The 23,933-nt window shown below is 51.2% G+C and overlaps 2 long non-coding RNA genes across 2 annotated transcripts in view; both read left to right on the top strand.

Annotated features, from left to right (window-relative positions):
* The first annotated feature begins 192 nt into the window (after nucleotides 1-192).
* Nucleotides 193-2,492, top strand: LOC127492355 (uncharacterized). The gene is made up of 3 exons (XR_007921693.2): nucleotides 193-327; nucleotides 2,165-2,268; nucleotides 2,377-2,492. It is a non-coding gene; the product is annotated as an uncharacterized lncRNA (long non-coding RNA).
* Nucleotides 2,493-18,080: 15,588 nt separating this feature from the next.
* LOC127492357 (uncharacterized) overlaps nucleotides 18,081-23,933 on the top strand; it is a 103,820-nt gene continuing 97,967 nt past the window's right edge. The window contains exons 1-2 of the long non-coding RNA XR_007921695.2: nucleotides 18,081-18,145; nucleotides 18,738-18,921. This is a non-coding gene — a long non-coding RNA (uncharacterized lncRNA). The remainder of the gene's footprint in view (nucleotides 18,146-18,737; nucleotides 18,922-23,933) is intronic.

Below are 23,933 nucleotides of genomic sequence, written 5' to 3'. Positions count from 1 at the left end.
ACAATGGAGAAATTATAGTACTCCAAGCCTGAAACTGTGATGGTATGCAAAAATCAAAATAAATAAAATGTTCATTATACAAAATTTATAGCTCTGGAATGAAGAATAATTTGATTTTCTTTTCTTTTTTTTCAAGATTTATCTCTTTACTTGAAGGCAGAATGACATGGAGAGCACACGCACAGAAATTTTCCATTCTGTGGTTCAATCCCCAGAAGGCTGCAACAGCCAGGGCTGGAGCCAGGAGGAAGCTGGGAAATCCATGTGGGTCTCCCAGATGGGTGACAGGAACCCAAGTACATGAGCCGTCTTCTGCTCTCCTCCCAGGTGCGTTGACAGGAAGCTGGGTTGGAAGCAGAGTGGCTGGGACTCAAGGCGGCACTGGCAAGGGATGCTGGCGTCACAAGCGGTGGCCCAGCTTGCTGTGCGGCAGTGCTGACACCACTGTTTTTCAACCAAGAAGTTGACTTGTTAGAAATGTTGGCTGAAACAGTGCTCAGAAGTTCTGTCATTAAGAGACAGGGGGTAGGAGTTGTTCTGCGTGTTAAGCCTCCACTTGAGACACCATGTTCCATATTGGCGTGTCTGGGGCTCAGTCTCGCCTCTACTTCCAGTCCAGCTTCCTGCTCATGCACCTGGGAGACAGCAAATGATGGCCCAAGCAGTTGAGTTCCTGCTGCCCAAACTGAGTTCCTGGCTCCTGGCTCTGGCCTGGCCCAGGCCTGGCAGTTAGAGCATTTAGGGAGTTAGCCAGCAGATGGAGGGTATCTCTCTTTTGCTCTGCCGTTGGAATAAATAAAGGAAGGAAGGACGAAAATGAGAAGGGAAGGGGAGCAGAAGGAAGAAGAGGGTAGGCATCTGGCCTAGCAGCTGAGAGAGAGATCATCCATGGTTGATTCACCCCCAGATGGCTGCAACACCCAGAACTGGGCCGCTGGTTCACCCCCACAGATGGCTGCAACACCCAGAGCTGGGCCGCTGGTTCACCCCCCAGATGGCTGCAACACCCAGAGCTGGGCCGCTGGTTCACTCCCCAGATGGCTGCAACACCCAGAGCTGGGCCGCTGGTTCACTCCCCAGATGGCTGCAACACCCAGAGCTAGGCCAGGCTGAAGCCACGAGTCAGCACTAGGGCCGTCATCCGCTGCTTTCCCGGGTGCATCGTTAGCAGGAAACTGGATCAGAAGCAGAGCAGCCCGGACTCAAGGCAGCACTCAGTAGCTTAACCCACTGTACCACAACACCAGTCTCCCCTCATTTCGTTTTTTAAAACCTTCCCAACTTTCATCTCCGAAATACAAAAATGTTTACCAAAACCCTGGAGCTGAGAATGTAACCAGCTGTCTCGTTCACTGTACTTCGCCTCCAGAAAGAGGACAAAAACATAAACAGTCTGGAGTGTATTTTATCTCTTCCAAATAACTTAAAGGAAATACAGCAGTTGTGAAATGTGGTTTATTTGGAACTACGTGGTTTATTTACTTAGTAGGTGTCATCGAAGGACCTTTCCTGAAGTTTGTGCACACAGCTTCTGGTTAGGTGAGGATTTAGCCTAAATCACACATGACTACAAGGCGGGCTGGGGCACTACTTAGAGCCGGGATGTGACTTGTCCGCCAAGGGTTCGTATACAGAGGTGCACACTTCTGTGGCAGGATCAGGAAGGGGTGCAAGTTAACTCATGGGGCATTGCGTTTGGCAGGGATTAATGTAGGTCTTAGTGGGTTGGTTCTCGTGAAAGAATGGTGATAAAACAGTTCTCTTGGGCTGGCGCTGTGGCTCACTAGGCTAATCCTCCACCTTGTGGCGCCGGCACACCAGGTTCTAGTCCCGGTCAGGGTGCCGGATTCTGTCCCGGTTGCCCCTCTTCCAGGCCAGCTCTCTGCTGTGGCCCGGGAGTGCAGTGGAGGATGGCCCAAGTGCTTGGGCCCTGCACCCCATGGGAGACCAGGAGAAGCACCTGGCTTCTGCCATCGGATCAGCGCGGTGCGCCAGCTGCAGCGGCCATTGGAGGGTGAACCAACGGAAAAGGAAGACCTTTCTCTCTGTCTCTCTCTCACTGTCCACTCTACCTGTCAAAAAAATTAAAAACAACAGCAACAACAACAAAAAACAGCTCTCTTGCCCTGGCCTCCCGGCTGGCTACATGACCCTTTCTGCACAGGTTCCTGCTATTCTGAAGCCATCCATCATGACCAGCCGATGTCTCTGCCGTGCTCCTGAATCTCCAGAGCTGTGAATTAGACTTCATGCAGTACCCAGCCTCAGGTGCTTTGTTACAGCCGCAGAAAATGGGCTAGCAGGCAGCTGTGATGGTGTAGGGGTTAAGCTGCTGCTTGGGAGGCCTGCGTCCCAGCTACTCTGCTTTTGATCCAGCTTCCTGCCAGTGTGCATCCTGGGAGGCAGCAGATGATGGCTCGAGTACTTGGCTCTGCCACCCATCTGTGAGACCCAGACGGAGTTCCAGGCTCCTGACTTGAGACTGTTCCAGCCCCAGCTGTTGTGGGCGTTTTGGAAAGTGAACCTGAGCATGGAAGATCTCTCTGTGTTTCTCCCTTTCTCTCTGCCTTTCTAATTAAAAAAGAAAGAAAAAATACATTGAAAATCAAAATGGGCTGACACAGGGACATACTGCTTACGCTGAATTACGTAACGTGTGAGGATGCTTGTACTGCTTGGTCAGTGTGCATGTACGTGCATACCTGGGTAACCACACCGGGCTCAAGACACAGAAGCACCTTCTGTGTCCCAGTAGGCTTCCTTGCGTTGGCTCCTGGTTGTGAGACATCCCCCAGGTAACCACTACCCTGACCTCTATCACCATTGGCTACTTACTGTACCAATCCTAAGGGGGTCAATGCATTGAAACATTTGGATGGAATCCTTTGCGTCTGGATCGATTCACTGGGCCTTATGTCTGAGATTCACCCATGTTACTGCATATAGCACTACTTAGTTCTTTTTAATCACTCTAGCATTCCACCACTGTTCATCCATTCACTTATTAGTGCAGACTTGTGTTATCTCAGGTTTTTGGCCAGCTTTTAAAAATAAAGCTGCCATAAACATTCTTGTGCACGTCTTCGGGTGGACGTGAAGATGCATCAAAAAGGTCATGGAAGAATGGAATTTAACGTTTATTTTGGTGCATAAAAATTTTGAAATCCATACCTAGTGGTTTTTTTTTTTTTTTGATTTATATTTTCCATGAACTTTTTGAACAACCCTTGTATGTTTGTCGTTCTCTTGGGTATTTACCTAGAGGTAGAATTGCTGAGTCGTTATTCCAGATAGTCATGTATTTGACTGAAGTGCATATTATTCTATTAGTATGGAAGAAACGGGGAAGAAATATTGGGGGCTGACCAGGAATCCTGTGATGTCTCCTTGTCCACACTAGGGTCAAGACCCATAGCTTGGCCGGCGCCGTGGCTCATTAGGCTAATCCTCCGTCTGTGGCGCCGGCATACTGGGTTCTAGTCCCGGTCGGGGCACTGGATTCTGTCCCGGTTGCCCCTCTTCCAGTCCAGCTATCTGCTGTGGCCTGGGAGTGCAGTGGAAGATGGCCCAAGTGCTTGGGCCCTGCACCCACATGGGAGACCAGGAGAAGCCCCTGGCTCCTGGCTTTGGATTAGCACGGTGAGACAGCTGCAGCGGCCATTGGAGGGTGAACCAACGGCAAAGGAAGACCTTTCTCTCTGTCTCTCTCTCACTGTCCACTCTGCCTGTCAAAAAAAAAAAAAAAAAAAAAAAAAAAAAAAAAGACCCATAGCTCTCCACTGATGTGTACTGCACTCCCTCACTCTGCTCTTCCCTCTCCCGGTTGCTCCAGATGCTGTCTCGCCCCTGGGTCTTTCCTCCTCTTCCTCCCTGCCTCCCAACCTTGCCTCACTGACACACATCACACTCATCCTCGGAGCTCAGCACAGTGTTGCCACCTCCTCACAGTCTTGCCCACTCCTCCAAGCTGGGACCAGTTTCATCGTGCTGTCTGCTGCTGTGGCGTGCTGTGCCTTGGCAGGTGCATACAGCACATTTGCTTTTATAATTATCTCACAGCGTCCCAGACTTTATAATGTCAGGACCTCAGAAAGCCAGGCAGGAACTCAACGTCCCCACTCCCTAGATGGCGGGTTCTGCATCTCATTGCGATTTCCAGGCCTCCATGTCTCCTGTCAGTCTCTCTAATGCACTTCCCTCCCTGGTGTACTATCTTTGCACTTCTGTGTTTCAGAGCACATGTCTGGCAAAATCCCGTGATGCTGAACATTACCGGGGAAGTTGGGTCCACTGTAAATTCACCCCAGCTCAGAGGGCCCCTGGCACTGCCCAGAATGTCTACCTGTCTTTACTTGGTCACTTTGCACTGCTGTCTGTAGTGACCATATTTTTCTCTTTATTATATTAAAGCCTAATTTAATTCATTAAAATTTACCTCTTGGGGTAGGCATTTAGCCTGGTGATTAAGTTTCTGGTTAAGACACCTGTGTCTCAGATTGGATGGAGTACCAGGGTTTACCCCCAGGTCTGAGTCAAATAACTTTTTTTTTTTTTTAAGATTTATTTTATTTATTTGAAAGAGTTACAGAGAGAGGTAGAGAGAGAGAGGTCTTCCATCCATTGGTTCACTCCCCAGATGGCTGCAACGGCCAGAGTTGTGCCAATCTGAAGCCAGGAACCAGGAGCTTCTTCTGGGTCTCCCACGTAGGTGCAGGGGCCTGAGGACTTGGGCCATCTTCTACTGCTATCCCAGGCCATAGCAGACTGCTGGATCAGAAGAGGAGCAGCCGAGACTAGAACCAGTGCCCATATGGGATGCCAGAGCCTCAGTCTGGAGCTCTAACCCATTGTGCCACAGCACTGGCTCCAAATTACTTTTATTTAAAGGTAGTTATTCTAATATGGTCACTCCTTGTGGTTTTAAATTTTATTTTTCTAATGATGTTGAACATCTTTTCATGTGCTTATTTTCCCTATTTAAAAAATTGGTTTTGGGGGTTGGCACCAGTGGGTTAAGCCACTGCCTGCAGCCCATACTGGTGCTGTTTGAGTCCCAGCTGCTCTAATTCAATTCAGCTCCCTAGCTCCCTACCAGTGTGTCTCAGAAAGCAGCAGCAGATGGCCTAAATGCTTGGGCCCCTGCCACCCACCTGGAGACCCGGATGAAGCTCCTGGCTCCTGGCTTTGGCCTGGCTCAGCCCTGGCTGTCACAGCCATTTCGGGAGTGAACCAGGAGATGGGAGATCGATCTCTTTCTTTAACTTTGCCTTTCAAGAAAATAAATATTTAAAAAAATAGATTTTTAAAAAGTACTGAGTTTTGAGAGTTTTAAAAATATGTTACAGGGCTGGCACTGTGGTGCAGTAGGTTAATCCTCTGCCTGTGGCGCCGGCTTCCCCTATGGGCGTCGGTTCTAGTCCTGGCTGCTCCTCTTCCACACCAGCTCTCTGCTGTGGCCTAGGAAAGCAGTGGAAGATGGCCCAAGTGCTTGGGCCCCTGCACCCACATGGGAGATGAGAAAGAAGCTCCTGGCTTCGGATCGGAGCAGCTCCGGCCGTTGTGGCCATTTGGGGAGTGAACCAGTGGAGGTAGGACCTTTCTCTCTTTCCCTTTCACTGTCTGTAACCCTCCCTCTCAAGTAAAAAATTAAAACCTTAAAAAAAAGTGTTTCAGATTCGCTGTCAAATATATAATGTGATTGTGTATTTGGAGAGAGGGAGAGAGAGAGAAATTGATAGTTTCTATGTGCTGGTTCAGTCCCCAAATAGCCGCAACAGCGGGATAGCTTGCCCACCACTGTTGAGAAGTCTGAAGCCATTCTGCTTGGTCTGGGAGTGAAGTGAGACTGGAGCTCAGCTTTCATGCTCGCCCTCTGTCCCAGCACTGCCCTCTCTGGCTGGGCCGGCGTGCCCCATCCCGGGTCCCTGGTTCATTCCTCCAGGTGTAAGATTTCCTGCTGATAAATCCTAGGAGCCCCAGTTGAATTCACATTTCAGATAAGCAACTTAATGCTTTCTAGCAAGTGTAAGTGTCCCTTGCACCATATGGGACATACTTAATAATAAATTGTTGCCTAGCTGAAATTCGATTTTAGTTGGACATCTTGGTTTTTTATTTTTAGTTTGCTGAATCTGGCAACTCTATCCAGATGGAGACCTCGTTTCCCTGCTAGGGAGGGTCAGCCACCCAGTGAGAGAGCTGGGGGAGGCATCTATGTTTAACTATTAGAGCGACTTTGATTTTCAACCCAGATTTCTATATAGCAACCAAACTGTCACACAAGCCTGAAAGTAGCACAGAGACATTGCGGTCAGGCAAGAGCTTACAGCCCCACTCCTTTGGATGTTAAGCTCTGCCCACACGTGTGTGCCTCCAATTCCTGACCTTCCTCCTCCCTGCACCCCATCTCTTGTAAACAGTTGACAGAGGGCATCAAAATCACCCCCTGTTCATCTGTTTTCCAACTTTGGAAGTTCCTTGGTCATGTTTCACCTGTTTTGTCTCTTCCCTTTTCTCTTTGGCCTTGTGGTCTTTTACTGTGATTTCTCATTGCTGTCTTTAGGTAGCAGAGAGAATGTTATTTTGGTAATCTTTTGCTTAAAAAAACATACAGAAAAGTGTCCCAATCACGAGTCATAGCAGAGTTTTTCGAAGTGAACACGACCACACAAGCAGCACACAGATGGAGGAAGGGGCTCACCAGCACCCCAGAAGCTCCGATGGTGCTTTCAGGAACTTCCCACCTCTTGAAGGACAGCTACTGCCCTGCTGGCTGGGATTTTTTTTTTTTTTTAATATTTATTTATTTGAAAGGGCAGAGTTAGAGCAAGCAAGCTTCCATCCACTGGTTCACTCCCCAAATGGCTGCAACAGGTGGAGCTGGGCCAGGCTTAAGACAGGAGCTTCCTCTGGGTCTCCCTCGTGGGTGCAGGGGCCCAGCCATCTTCCACCGCTTTCCCTGGTACATCAGCAGGGACCTGGATCAAAAGTGGAGCAGCTGGGACTCAAACCCACTCCACCACAGCCCTGGCTGCTTCTAGAAAATTTTTTGAACAAGGACCACTGCTTTTTGAGGCCATGGCTGTCTCTTGCAGCTCCTCAGCGCTGCTGCTTCAGCGTGAAACCACCCACAGACAACAGTGAATGAGGGGCATGCAAGCTTGTGTTCTGGTATACCTTTATTTGCAAAGAAAGGCATGGGGAGGATTGGTCTGCACGTGTGCAGTGTTAACTTTCTTATGCACTCCGCCTTGTCCCCTACCTCCAGCTGTGTGTTGCAAAGATTAAAGTTTAGGGAAGTGTGGCTGAGAGGTTGAGGCCTGCCTTCTGCCTACATCCTGTGTGTAGAGCAGAAACTCTAATTCAGGCATGGCACATTGGAATTAGTAAGGTTTCTGCCACCATTGCCCTCGCTTGTTTATAGGGAAGAGGTCCTACCCCAGGAGAGGCAAGCTGGGTAGAGCAGAGGCTCCTGTCTCTAGGCGGGGTGTCATTCTGAGACAAGCGGATGACTGCTCCCACCTCTAGTTTCTGAGAAGCTCTGAGCAAGAGGAAGACTCAAGTTCAGAGAGCTCCAAAGCTCTCCGCAAAAGGAGCTGACTGTATTTTTCATGGAAAGTAGGAAAGTTCAAACCTGAGGGCTCTCTCAAAAGTAGGGCAAATTTTTGTGGTAAGAAATTAAGAGGAGGGGCCGGCACTGTGCACTGTGGCGTAGTAGGTTGGGCATCCGCCTGCAGTGCCAGCACCCCTTTTGAGCATCCATTTGAGTCCCGGCTGCTCCACTTCTGATCCAGCTCCCTGCTTATGGCCTGGGATAGCAGTGGAAGATGGCCCAAGTGCCTGGGCCCCTGCACCTGTGTGTGAAACCCGGAAGCAGCTTCTGGCTCCTGGCTTCAAATCTTTACAGCTCTGGCCAGCCGTTGAGGCCATTTAGGGAGTGAACCAGTGGATGGAAAATCTCTCTTTCTCCCTTTCTTTGTAATATGCCTGTGAACTAAATAAATAAATATGAAAAAAAAAATTAAGAGGAGGCTGGTAGCTCTGTGAGCACTAAGAGAAGCCACAGACCAGCCAGTGTACTGAAGAGCAGCAGGGAAGGAGATAGGTAGGAAGATCTGTCTTTGCATCATAAGAAAAAGGCTGGACTCGGGCTGCTGCTGTAAAGTGCCCCATGTGTAACTGGATCAGACTGTGGTACGGTATATGTCCCAATGCTTTATGTAAAACAATACAGTGATTAGCAATTAATGGGGGTCAACGTGATACTGATGCAAAGCTACCTGGGAAGGGAGCTGTCAAAGAGAGCCTGGCAGAAGCCATCATCATCTCAGAGTGACTGTGGACGGGTCAGAGGCTGCGGCCCTGAGGAGCAAGGTTAGCGCTTACACACCATGGGGGAAACAGGTGTCACCAAAATCACCCAGCCAAGTACTAAACCGAAAAACAAGTGTGCTGCAACAGAGCTCTTGGAGGGAGGCTGGGAGATCAGTATGCAGAGTCGGTGTATGTACCCCAAGCTTTCTAAAAAAAAAAAAAAAAAAAAAAGCAAGCAAGCTATGAGACGTGGGAAGGAAAAGGAAGGTGGGACCCACACACAGGAAAAATAAAGCAGACAACTGAAGCCACCTGTAGAGGGCCAGATGTCAGATCTTGAAGTAGCTTTTATAAATATGGTAAAAGACTGGAACTCACCACGCTTCAAGAAGCGATGGAGGCATGAGCACGATGCTCCACCAGACAGAAAACATCAATAAAGGGATAGAAACTGTGAAAAAGTGGAAATTCTGGAGTGGAAAAGTACAGTAACCGAAATGAATTCAGCAGAGGGGCTCGGGAATAGATTTGAGCTGGCAGAGAAGGAATTGGTGAACGTGAAACTGAAGACTGACAGATGATACAATCCGGAGAAGAATGTATGAACCAGGAAGTACGCCAAAGCACGTGTAATAGGACTATCAAAAGGAGAGGAGAGAGAGAGAGAAACTTCAAAGAAACAGTTGTTAAAACCTTCCCAGACTTGATCCCGTTGGTATATGAACCCAAGAAGTTCCATGAGCTCCCAAGATAATCACAGATATCCGCACCCAGACACAGCTCAGTAAACTGCAGGAAGACGAAAACAGAGGGGAGCAGCAAGAGCAAAATGACTCTGCACGGAAGGGAACCACAACGAGCAGGTGCCTGCTCAGAAAAAAATGGAAGTCAGGAGGCAGTAGGACCCAGTGCCGAGAGAAAAAGGTATTGACCAAGAATCTCACACACAGTAAGATGAAGGCAAAATAAAGACATTTCCAGATAAACAAAACTGGAAGGATTTGCTGCCAACAGGCTGCCCTGCAAGGAATCCTGAAGAAAATTCTTCAGGAGAAAGGCAAGTGACCCCAGACAGAGAAGAATGAAGGAAATTCTGTAATTATAAAAGACAATTTAAATGCATGTTTTTGGGCCGGCGCCGCGGCTCAATAGGCTAATCCTCCGCCTAGCGGCGCCGGCACACCGGGTTCTAGTCCCGGTCGGGGCGCCGGATTCTGTCCCGGTTGCCCCTCTTCCAGGCCAGCTCTCTGCTGTGGCCCGGGAGTGCAGTGGAGGATGGCCCAGGTGCTTGGGCCCTGCACCCCATGGGAGACCAGGAAAAGCACCTGGCTCCTGGCTCCTGCCATCGGATCAGCGCGGTGCGCCGGCTGCAGCGCGCCGGCCGCGCCGGCCATTGGAGGGTGAACCAACGGCAAAGGAAGACCTTTCTCTCTGTCTCTCTCTCTCACTGTCCACTCTGCCTGTCAAAAAATAAAAAAAAAATAAAAAAAAAATAAATGCATGTTTTTCTCCTTTCATCTCTTAATTGACTTAAAACGCAATATATAAAGCAATAAGTATATCATTATTTTGTGGAACATATACCATATAGAGATGTAATTATTTCAAATGATAGTACAAGCTACTAGAGTAAGGGAATGACTCCAGATGGTAACTCAAATCCACAAGAAGAAATGAAGAGAACCAGAAGAGATAAATAAGATGGTTAAAATAGCAAACTTGATAAATATTTGCCCTCCTTTCTTCTCTCAGATGTGTAATTACACACATGCATTATAATTATATAAAATAGCAAGATTATCATTTTAACTGTTAAAGATATAGAGAGTAATTATTTTATCAGGGCATCATGGGGTCTCGAACATGTAGGTGCGGTAGGTACCACAACATTAGCATGCCAGTGGGGAGAGGGAATAGAACTATACAGAAGTAACATTTCTACACCTCACTGGAATTGTTTGCCTAAGTCTAAGGTACACATAGTCTGATAAGTTGCGATGCATTACGGTGAGTCCTAGAGAAAGCACCAAGAAAATAACTTTTTAAAATGTAGTGAAAAAAATAATTAAAGGACTTAAAACGTTTGCTAGATTTTAGATATGATTTGTCCTTCAATGTTTCACATATGGGAGCTGGGTCCCCAGGATAGTGGTGGGAATCAGTGCAGAGTAATTGGGTCATGGAGGCACCAACCTCATAAGTGGATTAATACCATCTCACGGGAGTGGGTTCCTGCAAAGCGAGGCCGTCCCATCCACTTGGCCTTTCTGTGAGTAACTGCTTCCCTTTCTACAACTCCATCTTTTTTTTTTTTTTTTTGACAGGCAGAGAGGACAGTGAGAGAGAGACAGAGAGAAAGGTCTTCCTTTACCGTTGGTTCACCCTCCAATGGCTACTGCGGCTGGCATACCGCGCTGATCAGAAGCCAGGAGCCAGGTGCTTCTGGTCTCCCATGCGGGTGCAGGGCCCAATGACTTGGGCCATCCTCCACTGCACTCCCAGGCCACAGCAGAGAGCTGGACTGGAAGAGGGGCAACTGGGACAGAATCTGGTTCCCTGACTGGGACTGGAACCCAGTGTGCCGGAGGATTAGCCTATTGAGCCGTGGCACCGGCCAACTCCATCATATTGTGACGTAGCTGGGGGACCATTGCTTGGATGCTAGCACCGTTGTATTGGGCATTCCAGCTACCTCAAACAGGAGCCAAGTAGATATTCTTTATATAGTGCATAGCCTTTGGTATTTTGCTGGAACACACAAAATGAACTAGGATGATGTTATACCAGGAAAGATTCACTTAACGCAAGAGAAAGTGATAGAAATGTAGAAATGAAAAGATGTGAGACGTACAGGGGGAAAAATAAGGTAGCAGATGTAAGTTTGCCTACGTCAGTGATGACATTAAGTGCAAATGGATTAAACTTTCCAAGCAAAAGGCAGAGATTGGATGACAATCGAGATCCAAGTGCAAGGGTATTTCAAAAAGCTCACAGCAAAATGTGTATTCTGAAAAAAAGCCAAGTATGATTTTCAAATTTTCTTGTAGGAAAATTTACTTTTTAGTTCCATTTTCCTTGAACTTTTTGAAGTGCCCTCATATCTGCAGTCCACAGAGAGATAGTTAGGATTCAAAGACACAGAGAAGTTGAAACTAAAAAACCTCTGGGCCCACCGGGTGAAGCGGGTACAGCCACTTCATGTGACACCACCATCCCATTTGGATGCTGGTTCGTGTCCCAGATGCTCCACTTCTGATCAGCTTTACCCGCTATGCCACAGCGCCAGCCCCCACAGGTGTCTTTTACCCATTATTTCCTTGTATTCTTGGGATTCTTTTATCACTCCACTTAAAAAAATGAACTTGAAAGAGTGACAGGGAGGAGGAGACTGATATTGTCTATCTTCTGGTTCACTCCCTAAATGGCTGCAACAGCTTGGGGCTGTGCCAGGCTGAAGCCAGGAGCCAGAGACTCCATCCGGGTTTCCCACATGGGTGGCAGAGGCTCAAGTACTTGGAACAACTTCAGCTTTTGAAGGTGCATCAGCAGGGAGCCTGATCAGAACCAGAACAGCGAGGACTTGAACTGGCACTCTGATAAGGGATGCCCAGCATCGCATGTGGTGGCTTAACCTGCTGCTCCACACACCAGCTCCCATCACTCCACGTCCTAGGGTGTTAACAAAACAAAACAAAACAAAACAAAACAAAACAAAACAAAACGATGTTCTGTAGTTGGTCGTGGTGATGGTCACACAGCTCCGTATAGTCTCAGCACCATCAAATTGGTGACACTCAAATGGGTGAAATGTGTCACGATAGAGCATACGCTTGCTCACTGCTGTCCTCTGTTAGTGTGGCAGGCTGGAGGTCCAGTCGGGATTCTCCTGACAGCCCAAGTCCTCGCCTGGCGGAGAGTGTGGTAGCCCAGCTGTGACTCCAGTCCTGGTCCCAAGCCCGGCCATCCCGTTATTGCTCACGTGTATAAGCCAGTGCCCTTGCTGCCCTTGTACCAGAGTGTGACGACAGAGGTGGATGGGTGGGATTGCAAGTGGACTGTCTTGTCCTTGCATTGGCCCTGGTATTGAGATGGAATACAGTGCCAGGGTCTGTGGTGAGCCGAAGAACAAGGCACTGGGTGTTTGCTCAGAGGAGAGGGCTGAGGTGCAGTGCCTTGCCCGGGGTTAACAGAGGCTGTGACCACATCCCCGCTCTGCCTCCTTGTGTCACAGACACTTTTGTCATGAGCTGGGAGGGAGTCGGGCAGAGGTGTGAGGTGACCAGACCTGGTTAGTCACGGCCCAGGTGATTCACACACAGTGCACCTACTGAGGCTCCCTGGGCACTGCACAGCACACCCCGACCTGGCCCAGCTGCTGCAGTCTGGGACAGCCTCTGTCTGAGTGTTTCTCAAAGCAGGCTCCCTGGGCAGGGGGAGGTGGGTGGGAGCAAGGTGGAGGGAGAGAACGCCACACCCAGGAAATGCATGTTCCCAGGCCTGACCTACGACCCCAGCCACAGTATCTGGGGGTGGGGCCTAGGAATCTGCACTGTTGCAGCTGTGCCCAGGTGATTTCTGCCAAATGATGGACTTTGGTGCAAGAATGGCATTTGAAAAAGATTGAGCCTCTAAAACAAAAGCCAACGAAGAATATGCCACAGAGACCACACGCCTGGCACAGCCTGAAATATTTGCTGCCTGGCCCCTTACAGATTTGCCCACACTGCTAGAAACACTGAGATTGGGAAACCAGGAAGTCCGCTCTGTGCCCTAGATCTGGCTACCCCCGGCCACCTGTCCTCTCCCCGTCCTCCTGTTCCTCTTCTTTGGGCGAGCCCCTTGGCCTGAGCTCCTCACAGAGCCCCTCCTTTCACCCGGAGTTTCCCACAGCTCACCCTTGGCGTGTCACCCCTGGTTTCTGCCACATCGACAAACCCTCTGAATCGCTTCAGGGTGTTCGGTTTCTGTTTCTCTTTCAGTCGATTTTCACATTCACCAGTGTATGTCAGAAGGAACTGGTATGGTTTCAGTGGAAAACCAGCAACTAAGGGCACCAACCACACACACCAGGCAGGCCGACTTTGGCCGTGGCCCGCGGTCTTTCAGTTACAAAGAGAGTTGCATGTTGGGGTCTTGCTCAGACTTGGTCAGACCCTGTGGACACCCATCCTTTACACAAAAGAAGGGGCTTTTGGGGACCTGAAATGGAAGCAGCTCTGTCACGAGAACAGTCGTGGACTTTACCTGGGCTGCCACCTACTGTAGTCGCCTGGCCCCAGGAGGGGTTGCCCCACATGCCGGGGACTCTGGCTTAGCACCTGCCTGGCCCCCACCCTGATTTAGGGCTGAGTGAACCAGCCTCTGTCTCCCAGTGTTTGTCCATCAGTTTGCTGGCCACGTAGCAGGCACACAAGATAATTTTTTTTCTTCTCAACTATGACTTCTTCCTTTCTCTGGTTTATTGGGACAGATCTCCCTGTTTTCCTTGTGTAGACAACAAAATAAAATTCAGATAGACTGAGTGGTAGGCCAGGGTCGTTCACCTGGGGGGCAGGCGGTGGGGAATGAGGGGGTTTTGTGTAGGTTCCAACCCAAGCCAGTGTGTACAAGCATATTGCACAATTATCAAATATATTTTATTTTAAACATTTTCATTTTACTTAAAAGGCAGAGAGAGAGAGAGAAGGAGAGAAAGAGATGGATCTTCCATCTGCTGGTTCACTTCCCAAATATCTGCCAGGTTCTCCTGGCTCGGGCCAGGCCAAAGCCAGGAGTCAGGAACTGTATCCAGGTCTCCCATGTGGGTGGCAGGGACCCACCTGCTGGGGCCATCACCTGCTGCCTCCTGGGGTGTTGTCGCTCCCCCTCTTCGTGGAGGAACGACACTAAACCCTGTGCTGTTCTTTTGTCTGCTCGGCCCTTCCCAGGTTTTCTGCTGGTTCTTCCCGGGTTGGCTGCCGACCCTTCCACCTCCATGGAAGGGCGGTTCCCCCTGCCACTTTCCCCACTTCTGTGGGGGAGCGGCACACCGTGGGCCGGCTCTCTCGGGGGCTGCTCAGATGTTATCCGGATGTTCCCTTTAGATGTTCCTGGTGCATGTTGTCTCTCTCCTCCTTTATAGTCCTCTTCCACCAATCCCAACTCTGCTACCCACACGCCGAGTACGCTGCTCTCCTCCAATCAGGAGTAGGATCAGCTCCTGCAGGTTATTGGTCGAACTGGAGGCAGCTGTGTAGAAGTTGTTTACTCCTCTCCCAGCGCCATATTGTAGGAGAGCAGATGCATAGAATAAGTCTTAATTCCAGTAACTTAGTCTAGTCTGAGTTGCTCCCCACAGGGTGTCAGTTAGCAAGCAGTGCGAATCAGAAGCAAAGGAGTCAGGACTTGAACCAGGCACTTCCCTTTGGGATGCAGGTGTCCCAAGCAGGTCTTCATGGCTGTGCCAGTCACCTGTAGAGGATAAAACTCATGCCCCAGGCTTGACGTTTTGTCATACCCAGCTCCGAATCATTCAAGCAAGTGAGACATTTCAGATGCAGCTGAAGCTGCACTGGGCCCTCTTCCCTTTCTCTCCCTCCCTGCAGGTACATCTTTGCCATCCCTGTTGTCATTTTTTTGTTATGCACAGATACATCTCTAAATCGTGTCTAATGCATTTTGCATGTTTTAAGCTTTGTATAAGCAGTGTCTTATGGCATCTATGATTCTGTGACTTGCTAGTTTTTTCTTTTTTTCCCGCTAAATATTTGTCTTTCATTTATTTGAAAGGCAGAGTTACAGAGACAGGAGGAGAGAGAGATCTTCCATCTGCTGGTTCACTCCCCAAATGGTAGCAACAGCCGGAGCTGGGTCGATCTGAAACCAGGAGCCAGGAGCTTCTTTCAGGTCTCCCACGTGGGTGCAGAGGCCCAAGGATTTGGGATATCTTCCACTGCTTTCCCAGGTGCATTAGCAGAGAGCTGGATAGAAAGTGGAGCAGCCTGGTCTTGAACAGGTGCCCATATGGGATGCTGGTGTCACAGGCGGAGGCCACAACACCAGCACTGACTTGCTAATTTTCACGTACTGTTATGTTTCTGAGATTCCTCTGTGCAGCTGTGGTGCTCTGGGTTGTTCAGCCACTATCCTGTTGAGGGACACCCACTGCCCTGCCCAGAGAGTGCTGTGAAGAACCTCATGTGCCCCAGGGCGTGGGATTCTCTGGGTCTGCACCTGCGGAGGGGAGGCAGGACATCTGCTCCTTAAGCTTTTATTTATTTGAGAGACAGAGGGTTCCCATCCACTGGTTCGCTCCCCCAAATGCCTTCCATGGCTGAGCTGAAGCTGGGAGCCTGGAACTCAATTCAGGTCTCCCATGGGGGTGGCAGAGCCCCAATTACTTGTGCCATCACCACTTGCCTCCAGGGCTGTGCGTTAGCACAAAGTAGAATCCGGAGTCAGAGCTGGGAGTTGAACCCAGGCCTTCCAATCTGGGATGCAGGCATCTTCACTGCTAGGCTACACCTTGCTAACCTGTTTTCCGAGGTGTTTGTGCTAGAGTGCGCCCAATGGCAGTGGCTGGGTCAGGCCATCAGTGTTTGCTGGTGAAGTGGTATCGCATTGTGGTTGGAATTCGCTCCTCCCTGAATCCTATCAGGCTGAGCACTTTTTCATCTGTTTATTGGTCATTCAAGGTTCCCTTTCTGGGATCCCAGTGTTTCCTAATTTTTTTCCTGATCGTCTCTATGCACACTATGTCGGGACAGTTGTTGCTTACTTGCTTGTTTCTGGTGACGTCGGCTGTCCAGGTTGTGTCACCAGTCTGCTCTGCACCTGCCAGGTGGCCTGGCTGGCCCTGAGGTGCACAGCCTTCTGGATGTCAGGGCCTGTCCATTGTCTCAGTGCAGGGTCCTGTCTGGCCACCAGGGGGAGGACCTGCTCCATTTACTGCTGTGTCTTGCCCTCATGCTGGGGTCAGCTCAGGCTGGGAAACCACAGAGGGAGGCGGGGCTGAGCAGGTGTCAGCAGGAGGAGGAGGGGGTTTGGACAGTGTCTTTTGGCACCAGGGGAAAAAGGGGAGGGGGGCTATAGGATTACTGCTTGATCAGCATAAGACCCCCAGATGGCGATGGGGGAGGGATGGCCCTTGCTTTCTGGGGTTGTCTTCAGCCTGCCCAACCTGACAAAGCAGGCAGTCCATCTTGACTGTGCAATGTTCTCACGTGTTCATGAGGACAAGAATTCCTCAGCTGCCCACAGGCCAGGCCAGGGCTGGGGCTGGAGGCCAACGCCAGGTCCACTCCACATCTCTGCCTCCTGTTGGGTGTTCCTGCTCACTGCACTGTCATTCTTTATCCTTCTTGGTTTTAAATGAACCACAGAGTGCTCCTGGCAGCCTGAGCCCTCTCCTCCTGCAGGGATCCTGCTGTAATTAGTGTTCTTTGGCTCTGGAGTCCCGGCTGCACTCAATTTTCACTCAATTTAGCTTCCTGTCGGAGCTACAGCTGCTACAGGGCTGGACTTGGGCTGGTGCCTGGCATTGGGAGCAGGGGATGGGGCAGAGAGCAGCTGAGTTGGAACCCAGACAGTGCAGCCTGTGTGGCGTGGCTCTGAGCGAGGATCAGGGCTTGGGGCTGAGAGGTGAAGATGTCCCAGGAGCCAGCGGAGGAGGCGGATGGGCTCCTGCTCACTGGGACTCCAGAATTCATGGACAGTGGGCTTGTGGTTGGTGCAGGGCTCCGCACTTGGGCAGATCTGAGTGCGAGTTCTGGCCCCGGTGTGCCTCCAGCCTTGTTTGACCTCAGGCCAGTGGATGGAACGATAATGGTATGGACCTCCTCACAGGGCTGGGCAGCTGTGCTGGGGGCTACCTGGAGGGTGACGTGCGATGAGGGGGGAGTCGGGGGCACTCTGCCTGGAGCTGGGCTGGCAGAGTTCACGGAGAAAAGCCTCCAGCAGACCCTGCAAAGGGGCCTGGAAGGATGCTTTTTCCCCACAAGGTGGTGCGTGTGCTGAGTTCCACTGCTCTGCAGGGGATGCAGACCTCTAGTCCCCTTCCCAGCCCCAACCCCAGTTCCCAGCCGCCTAGTCCTGAGGGTATGCAGGCTTTAAAATAAAAACCTCACTGAGGATGATTTGCATATCACATAAACTTACCCCTTCTATTTATGTATTATTTACTTATTTTTATTTGAAATAGAGATTGATCTTCCATCAGCTGGTTCACTTCCCAAATGTCCACAATAGCTAGAACTGGGCCAGGCTGAAGGTAGGGACCTGTCACTCCATCCAGGTCTCCCTTCTGGGTGACAGGGACCCATGCACTTGAGTCATCTCCACTGCCTCCCAGCAGAGGCATAGCTGGGACTTGAACTCAGGCACGCTAGTGCAGGAGGCAGGCATCCCAAACGTGTCTTGCTGTACCACACAGCTGTCCCCTGAAGACTTCCTAGGAATCTTGCCACCACTAAAGACACATACACACCTGCCCATAGGCATGCATAGACACATTCACCCCTTTCTCTCCCCCTGCAGTTGTTCAGGACTCAGACCGTGAAGGGACTGGCTGGGAACCCCCAGCCTCTCCGGCCCTCAGAGCAGGCTGGAGGAGAGAGCACTGGCCAGGACAGCTGAGCGGGGTTGTGTGGGGCTGCACCAGAGCCGTTTCCCTCCTGGCCTTGTGCTGCATGAAGCTGGGCTCCCAGCTCTGCCGCCCACATCCCCGCATCATAAAGGACTTTAGCACCTGGGCTTCACACAGCTCTGTGGTGCTCCGTTACTACAGAGTGGCCCAACAGCAAGCCTGCAGCCAATCAATGGGATCAATGCCTGTTTAGGTTGGAGAAGTCTACAGGTAGCTCAGCAACTAGAGGAGGTCATTAGTAATTAGAGAAACGCAGATAAAGATATCCAAGAGGTGTCATTGGACAACCAGCCTCTTGACAAACCCCCGACAGGTGGATAAGGCCAGAAATGGGAAGGGCACGAGTCAGGGAGCCCTCAGGTCCTGCTGGGAGTGTGGCTGGCACAGCAGGCCCAGGAGCTGGCTGTCAGTTGAGGGCCAGGTGCATGGGGTGAGCGCCCCCTCCTGGGCAGAAAAGGATGATCACACTGGTACGAGGGACCCCAGTAAGGAGGCCACTGCGGCACTGTTTCGGGGCACCCGGGACCACCTGAGCAGCATCTTGAGCACCTGAGCTGCCCCTCACTCTGTTCTGTGGGTGTCAAATACACACTAGATTTCCAGGACTTAGTGCAAAAAAAAAAGTCAAGTATCCCACTGTATATATCACATATTTGATTATAGATGTTTATATTCATTGTGTCCACATGACAATATTTGTTTATTGAGTTCTATAAAATTATTTATAATATCATGTCATAGGGTATATGTATTAAAATGCAAATTAAATATGTTATTAACATTTCACCGATCTCCTTTGTAGAAAGCGGCTCTTAGATGGTGTGGCTCTCAGCACCTGGAGACTCTCCTGCACCTGGCGCCAGGCAGCTCTGCCACGTGCGAAGGCAATGATGTCAGCAGGATGGCGGCGGAGCCGCCTTCCCAGGAAAGGCCGAAGGGACGCTGGAATGGGGCCCCGGGGGTCAGCCCAGTGGCGCAGGTGGAAGGTAGGCTGGCCGGGGGAGAGGGAAATGAGGGAAATGGCAGGGTTAAGTCCTGAGTCACCAGCCGAGAGGGGCAAGGCCGGGCCCTGTGGCCGTGGAGGGCAATGCGGGGGTGGGGAGGTTCCAGAAGAATGGCACAGGTGTGCGGGGCAGAGCGGGCAGTGAGTGGGGCGAGGGCAGGTGAGGCCCTGGATGGCTGGCGCCTTGCTGGGGCCTGCGCCCTCGGCCTCTGCGGGAGCGTGGTCCGCAGAGGCGGGGAGAGTCGGGACCAGAGGCCGGCGGAGATCCAGGTATGCGCAGAGATGGGAGCAAGGCCCGGGCCCAGGGCTGCAGGCGGCTCTCGCCCTGGGTTCGACGGACTGCACACCAGAAATGCTTGTTTACGAAGAGTCGCCTTGGGATGGGTGCCGCTGCTGGACCTCCGCACCAGCTTCCCGCCAGTGCGCCCCCTGCCGACTCGGGTGCTTGGGTCCTGCTGCCCAGGTGGGAGGCCAGGGTGAAGCAGCTGGCTTTGGCTGTGGCCAGGAGTGAACCAGTGGATGGACCTTTCGCTGTTTTCTTGTTCTTACTCCCTAAGCGATGCAGCCTGTTTCTGGGCATTTACATTGCATTACGTGTGCTAAGTCATCTAGGGATGATTTCAAGTGTACGGGAGGGGTGCTCGCCTCGCAGCACAGAGACTAAGGTGTGCGGGAGGAGGTGTGGAGGGTACGGGCCGGTCCCTTGCCATTATACATGTAAGGGGCTTGGGCACCTGCAGGTTTGGGTGTCTTGAGGTAGCCTGGGACCAGCCCATCCTCGTGGATACCGGAGGGGTGTTTGTGTTTTGTTTCATTGACTGGGGGTGGGTACATGGTGGGGGGACCCCCAGTTTTCCTTCAAGGAAGGACTGGTGTCCCGGTTGTCAGCCAGCTTCCTCCAGAGGTCAGGGTGGGCCTTGGCTGGGGCCCTGAGGCGAGGCGGATGGCGTCCTGCACCCAGAGCTGTGAGGGCTTGGTGCGTCCTCAGCCATGCCCCAGCCTCAGCGCTCTGCTCCCCGCTCCCCAGCTGATCCCCCTTGCGCCCCAGCCCTTCCATGAGCTCTCTGCACGCCCAGCTCAGCCTAGGCTGCTGGAGGACCCGCCCACACTCTGACAGGCAGGAGGTGGAGCCTTAGTGGTAGGTGGGGTCAGGGTGACCTTTGACTGGAGCAGTTGGTGGCCAGAGTTGCCCTCAGCTGAGCCATGTGAGGGCTGCTCCTCCGACACCCCCACCCCGGCTGCCAGCGCACGTGTGTTGGCCGCCAGCGTCCTTCCTCCACCTTCCTGTTGATCACAGGTGCTGGGGATGGTGAATCTGGGAGTGGGGGCAGGCATGCCACAGTCCACCAGCAGATGCGGGCTGCGTTCTCTGTGGGGTGTGTCTGCTCCTGTTGTATGAACAGGTGAAACCATAGTGCAGAGAGCTGCCGGTCCCTCTGTCCCATCCTACCCTTTGGGCCTTGCTTCTCCAAGACCGATGGTCACCGGGGGGGCGGCCCCATCCTGGCCAACATCCTCTGACTGCAGTGAGAGCCTCATTGCCGTACCCCAGGCATGGCGGAGGCAGCCTGGCTGCTGGCTGCGACCCCTGCTCCAGTCATCATGTCTCCGTGCCTGCCAGCCTGCTCCCTCTGCTGGCTGTCTGCCCCCCCTCATCGTTCTGACCTTGCAAAGGCCACAGGCTGGCATTTTGCACAGTGACCATGGCGAGAAGGCCACTCGTTTGGTCTGCGTTGTATGAAATTTAAATTAGTTACTCCATACTTGCAGATAGGAGTATTTGCCATGGGCAGTGACACCTTTGGGGTGGAAACCCCAATGAAACAGAGCTGCCTGGGATGGACCCTGGTGTGACTGACCTTGACATTGGCAGTGGTGAGCTCACCTGTCCCGGCTGCTGCACTGGGTGCTCTGAGTCCTCACGGTAGCCCGAGGCGGAAGCTTCTGCTGCACCAGTAAGGAAGCCGAGGAACAGAGAGTTAAGTCACCGGCCTCGGGACTTCCACATCCCCAACCGCGTGCCCTGTACCTCTGACTGTGACCGACGTCCGACAGGGCAGCACCATGGGGCGCCCTAGGCAGCCGCGAGAAAACTGGTGACCAGAGGCAGGTGCCCAGTGTCACATGGAGGTTGCGCTTCACGCTCCTGTTGTATTGAAAACTCAAATGTACACAAAGGCGGAGGCTGTGCAAGGGGCCACCAGGTTCCCATCATCCAGCTCCAGAAGTCATCCTTAAACCCTCCCACGTCCCCGTCCACAGAGGACTTTGAAACAGATACCAGAACCCTATCATTTCATCTGCAAATACTTCATTGTATGTCCATAAAAGATAGGAAATCTTAAAAAAAAAATAGCAAATCAGGGGCTGGCATGGTGACGTACTGGGCAAAGTTGCCACCTGTGACGCTGGCATCCCATATAGGCACTGGTTTATGTCCTGGCACCTCCACTTCCCATCCAACTCCTTGATGGCCTTGGAAAAGCAGGGAGGATGGCCTAAGTGTTTGGGTCCCTGCCAGCCATCTGGGGGACCTGGATCATGCTCCCGGCTCCTGGCTTCAGCCTGGCCTACCACTGGCCATTCTGGCCATCTGGGGAGTGAACCAGTGGATGGAAGATCACCCTGTCTCTCTTTCCCTCCTTTTGCCCTCTCTTCCTCTCCCTCCCTCTTCTCCCCTCCTTTCTTTCTGTAACTCTGACTTTGAAAATAAATAAATAAATCTTTTGAAAAATAATAAATCAGCATTGTATTTTTAAAACAATATTTATAATATGCTGTTAATCTTAGCATACATCTAGATCATGTTTATCTTTCCTCATGTCTTAAAATTGTTTTTCCCAGTTTGAAAGTGAGAAGCCAGTGTGTCTGAGGCCTGTGACTTGGTTGCAGTCTCTGTCTCTGTCTTAACTTAGGTTGGTGAGGTTTAATTTATTTAAAATGGGCCTTGCTCATGTGAAGTAAATGGTTGAAGACGAGTTGGGTCTACGGCCATACCACCCTGAACGCGCCCGATCTCGTCTGATCTCGGAAGACATGTTGGCACCACCAGAAGCAAGGCACAGAGCCCCTTCAGCACCCTTCTAGCCTGTTACGTCCCACGGAGGCCGGTTCTCCCACCCTGTGCCTGGACCTGTCAACCGCTGGTCACCTCTGCCCATCGTGGAGCAGTGTGTGGAGAGGAGGGCGCAGAATGCACTCGTGTGTTTTGTTTTATTCAGTGTGGTGTTTCGAGGATGCAGTAATGATGAGCTTTTCCTTTTTTATTACCCTTATGTGGCTGTGCTGCAAAAGTCTAACCGTTCGCCTCCTGATGGACAATTAGGTTGCTTTTCAGGATTTGGCTGTTAGGCCTAAAGCTGTTGTTAACATTTGGAGAGAGGCATTCATTTCTCATGGAAATACTTGGGAATGTTCTTTATGGTTAATTTTTTAAAAGTCAGAATTGGACCATCCAGTCTCCACCCGCTGGGTCACTCTCCAGATGGCTGCAGTGGCCAGGTCTGGGCCAGGCTGAATCCAGGAGCCAGGAGTTTGTTCCAGATCTCCCATGTGGGTGCAGGAGACCAGGGATTTGGGCCATCTTCTGTTGCTTTTCCAGGCGCATTACCAGGGAGCTGGATCAGAAGTGGAGCAGCTGGGACTTGAACTGACTGCCATAGGGGATGTTGGTGCTGGAGGTGGCAGCTTCACCCTTTACACCACCGCACCAGCCCCAGTGGTTAATTTGTGAGAAACTGCAGGACTATTTTCCTAAGCAGCTGCAGGACACTTTTAAAAGTTTTATTTATTCTTTCAAGGAGGTGCAGATGGCTTTAACATCTGGGGCTCGGGGAGGGCTGAAGCTGGGAGCCAGGAGCTCCGTGCAGGCCTTGCACATGGGACGCAGGAGCCCAGAGATCTGAGCCATCATCATTGCCTCCCAGGGTCTGCATTAGCAGGAAGCTGGAGTCAGGAGCCAGACCTGCAGGTTGAACCTGGGCACTCTGAAATGGGATGTGGATGTCTTAACTCGTAGGCCCAGTGCCCACCCGTCCTTTTAACCCCAACCAGCAATTTCTGAGGGTTCTGGTTAAATCTGTATCTTATCAACAGTTTATATGACCCATCTTTTAAGTTCTATCCATATTAGTGGGTTAATAGTACCACCGTGATGGTACCTACCTTTGTGCTAAAAAACAAGCTTGATAAAGGATGATGATGACATGTCCATAGTTGAAGTGTTGACGCCTGTCCATACATGTAATTCATCACTCCATTCAAGACAGTGCTCATCCATCGTCTCCCAGAGTCTACCTACGGCTCATAGTCACTGCTGCCTCCAGCCCCTTCCCCTCCCATCCGGAGAGCCCCGAGACCACCACCGATGTGCTCGCTCAGCGTGTACTGCCTTTGACCCAGCCTCTTCACGCCACATAATTATTTTGAGGTCCATCCATGTCGTATCAATAATTCATTGTTTTTATTGCTATGTAGTATTTCGGCAGTTGGATACACACTGTTTGTCCATTCACCTGTGATGGACATTCGGGGTTTTTCCACTTTGGGGCTCTTGCACATTAAGCTGCTATGAACATTCAAAGCTCTAAGCCTTTGTGTAGATGCACAATGTCATTCTGCTTGGGTAACTGCTTGGTCGAGAGATGGATGGGACACATGGTAGGTGTCCATGCTGGGACTTGAGAAACTGCCGCTAGGCAGCTATTGCGGGTGCATCAGGTTAAGCCAGCGCTTGGCACCCTGGCACCCCCATCTGAGTGCTGATTTGAGCGGCGCTTACTCTGCTTCCGATCCAGCTCCCTGCTGATGTAGCTGGTAAGCATCAGATGATGGCCCCGGTGCTTGATTTCTTGGCACCAGGTGGGAGACCTGGGTGAAGTCTCTGGTTCCTGGCTTCTGCCTGTCCCAGCCCTGGCGGATGCAGCCATTTGAGAAGTGAAGCAGCACCTGGAAGATCTCTTGTTCTGTGCCTCTCTTTTACTCTGCTTTTCAAAT

Source organism: Oryctolagus cuniculus, chromosome 10 (assembly GCF_964237555.1).
Source record: "Oryctolagus cuniculus chromosome 10, mOryCun1.1, whole genome shotgun sequence".
Classification (NCBI taxonomy): Eukaryota; Metazoa; Chordata; class Mammalia; order Lagomorpha; family Leporidae; genus Oryctolagus; species Oryctolagus cuniculus.
Note: the sequence above shows the minus strand (reverse complement) of the source record. Positions and strands in the feature narration are given on the sequence as shown.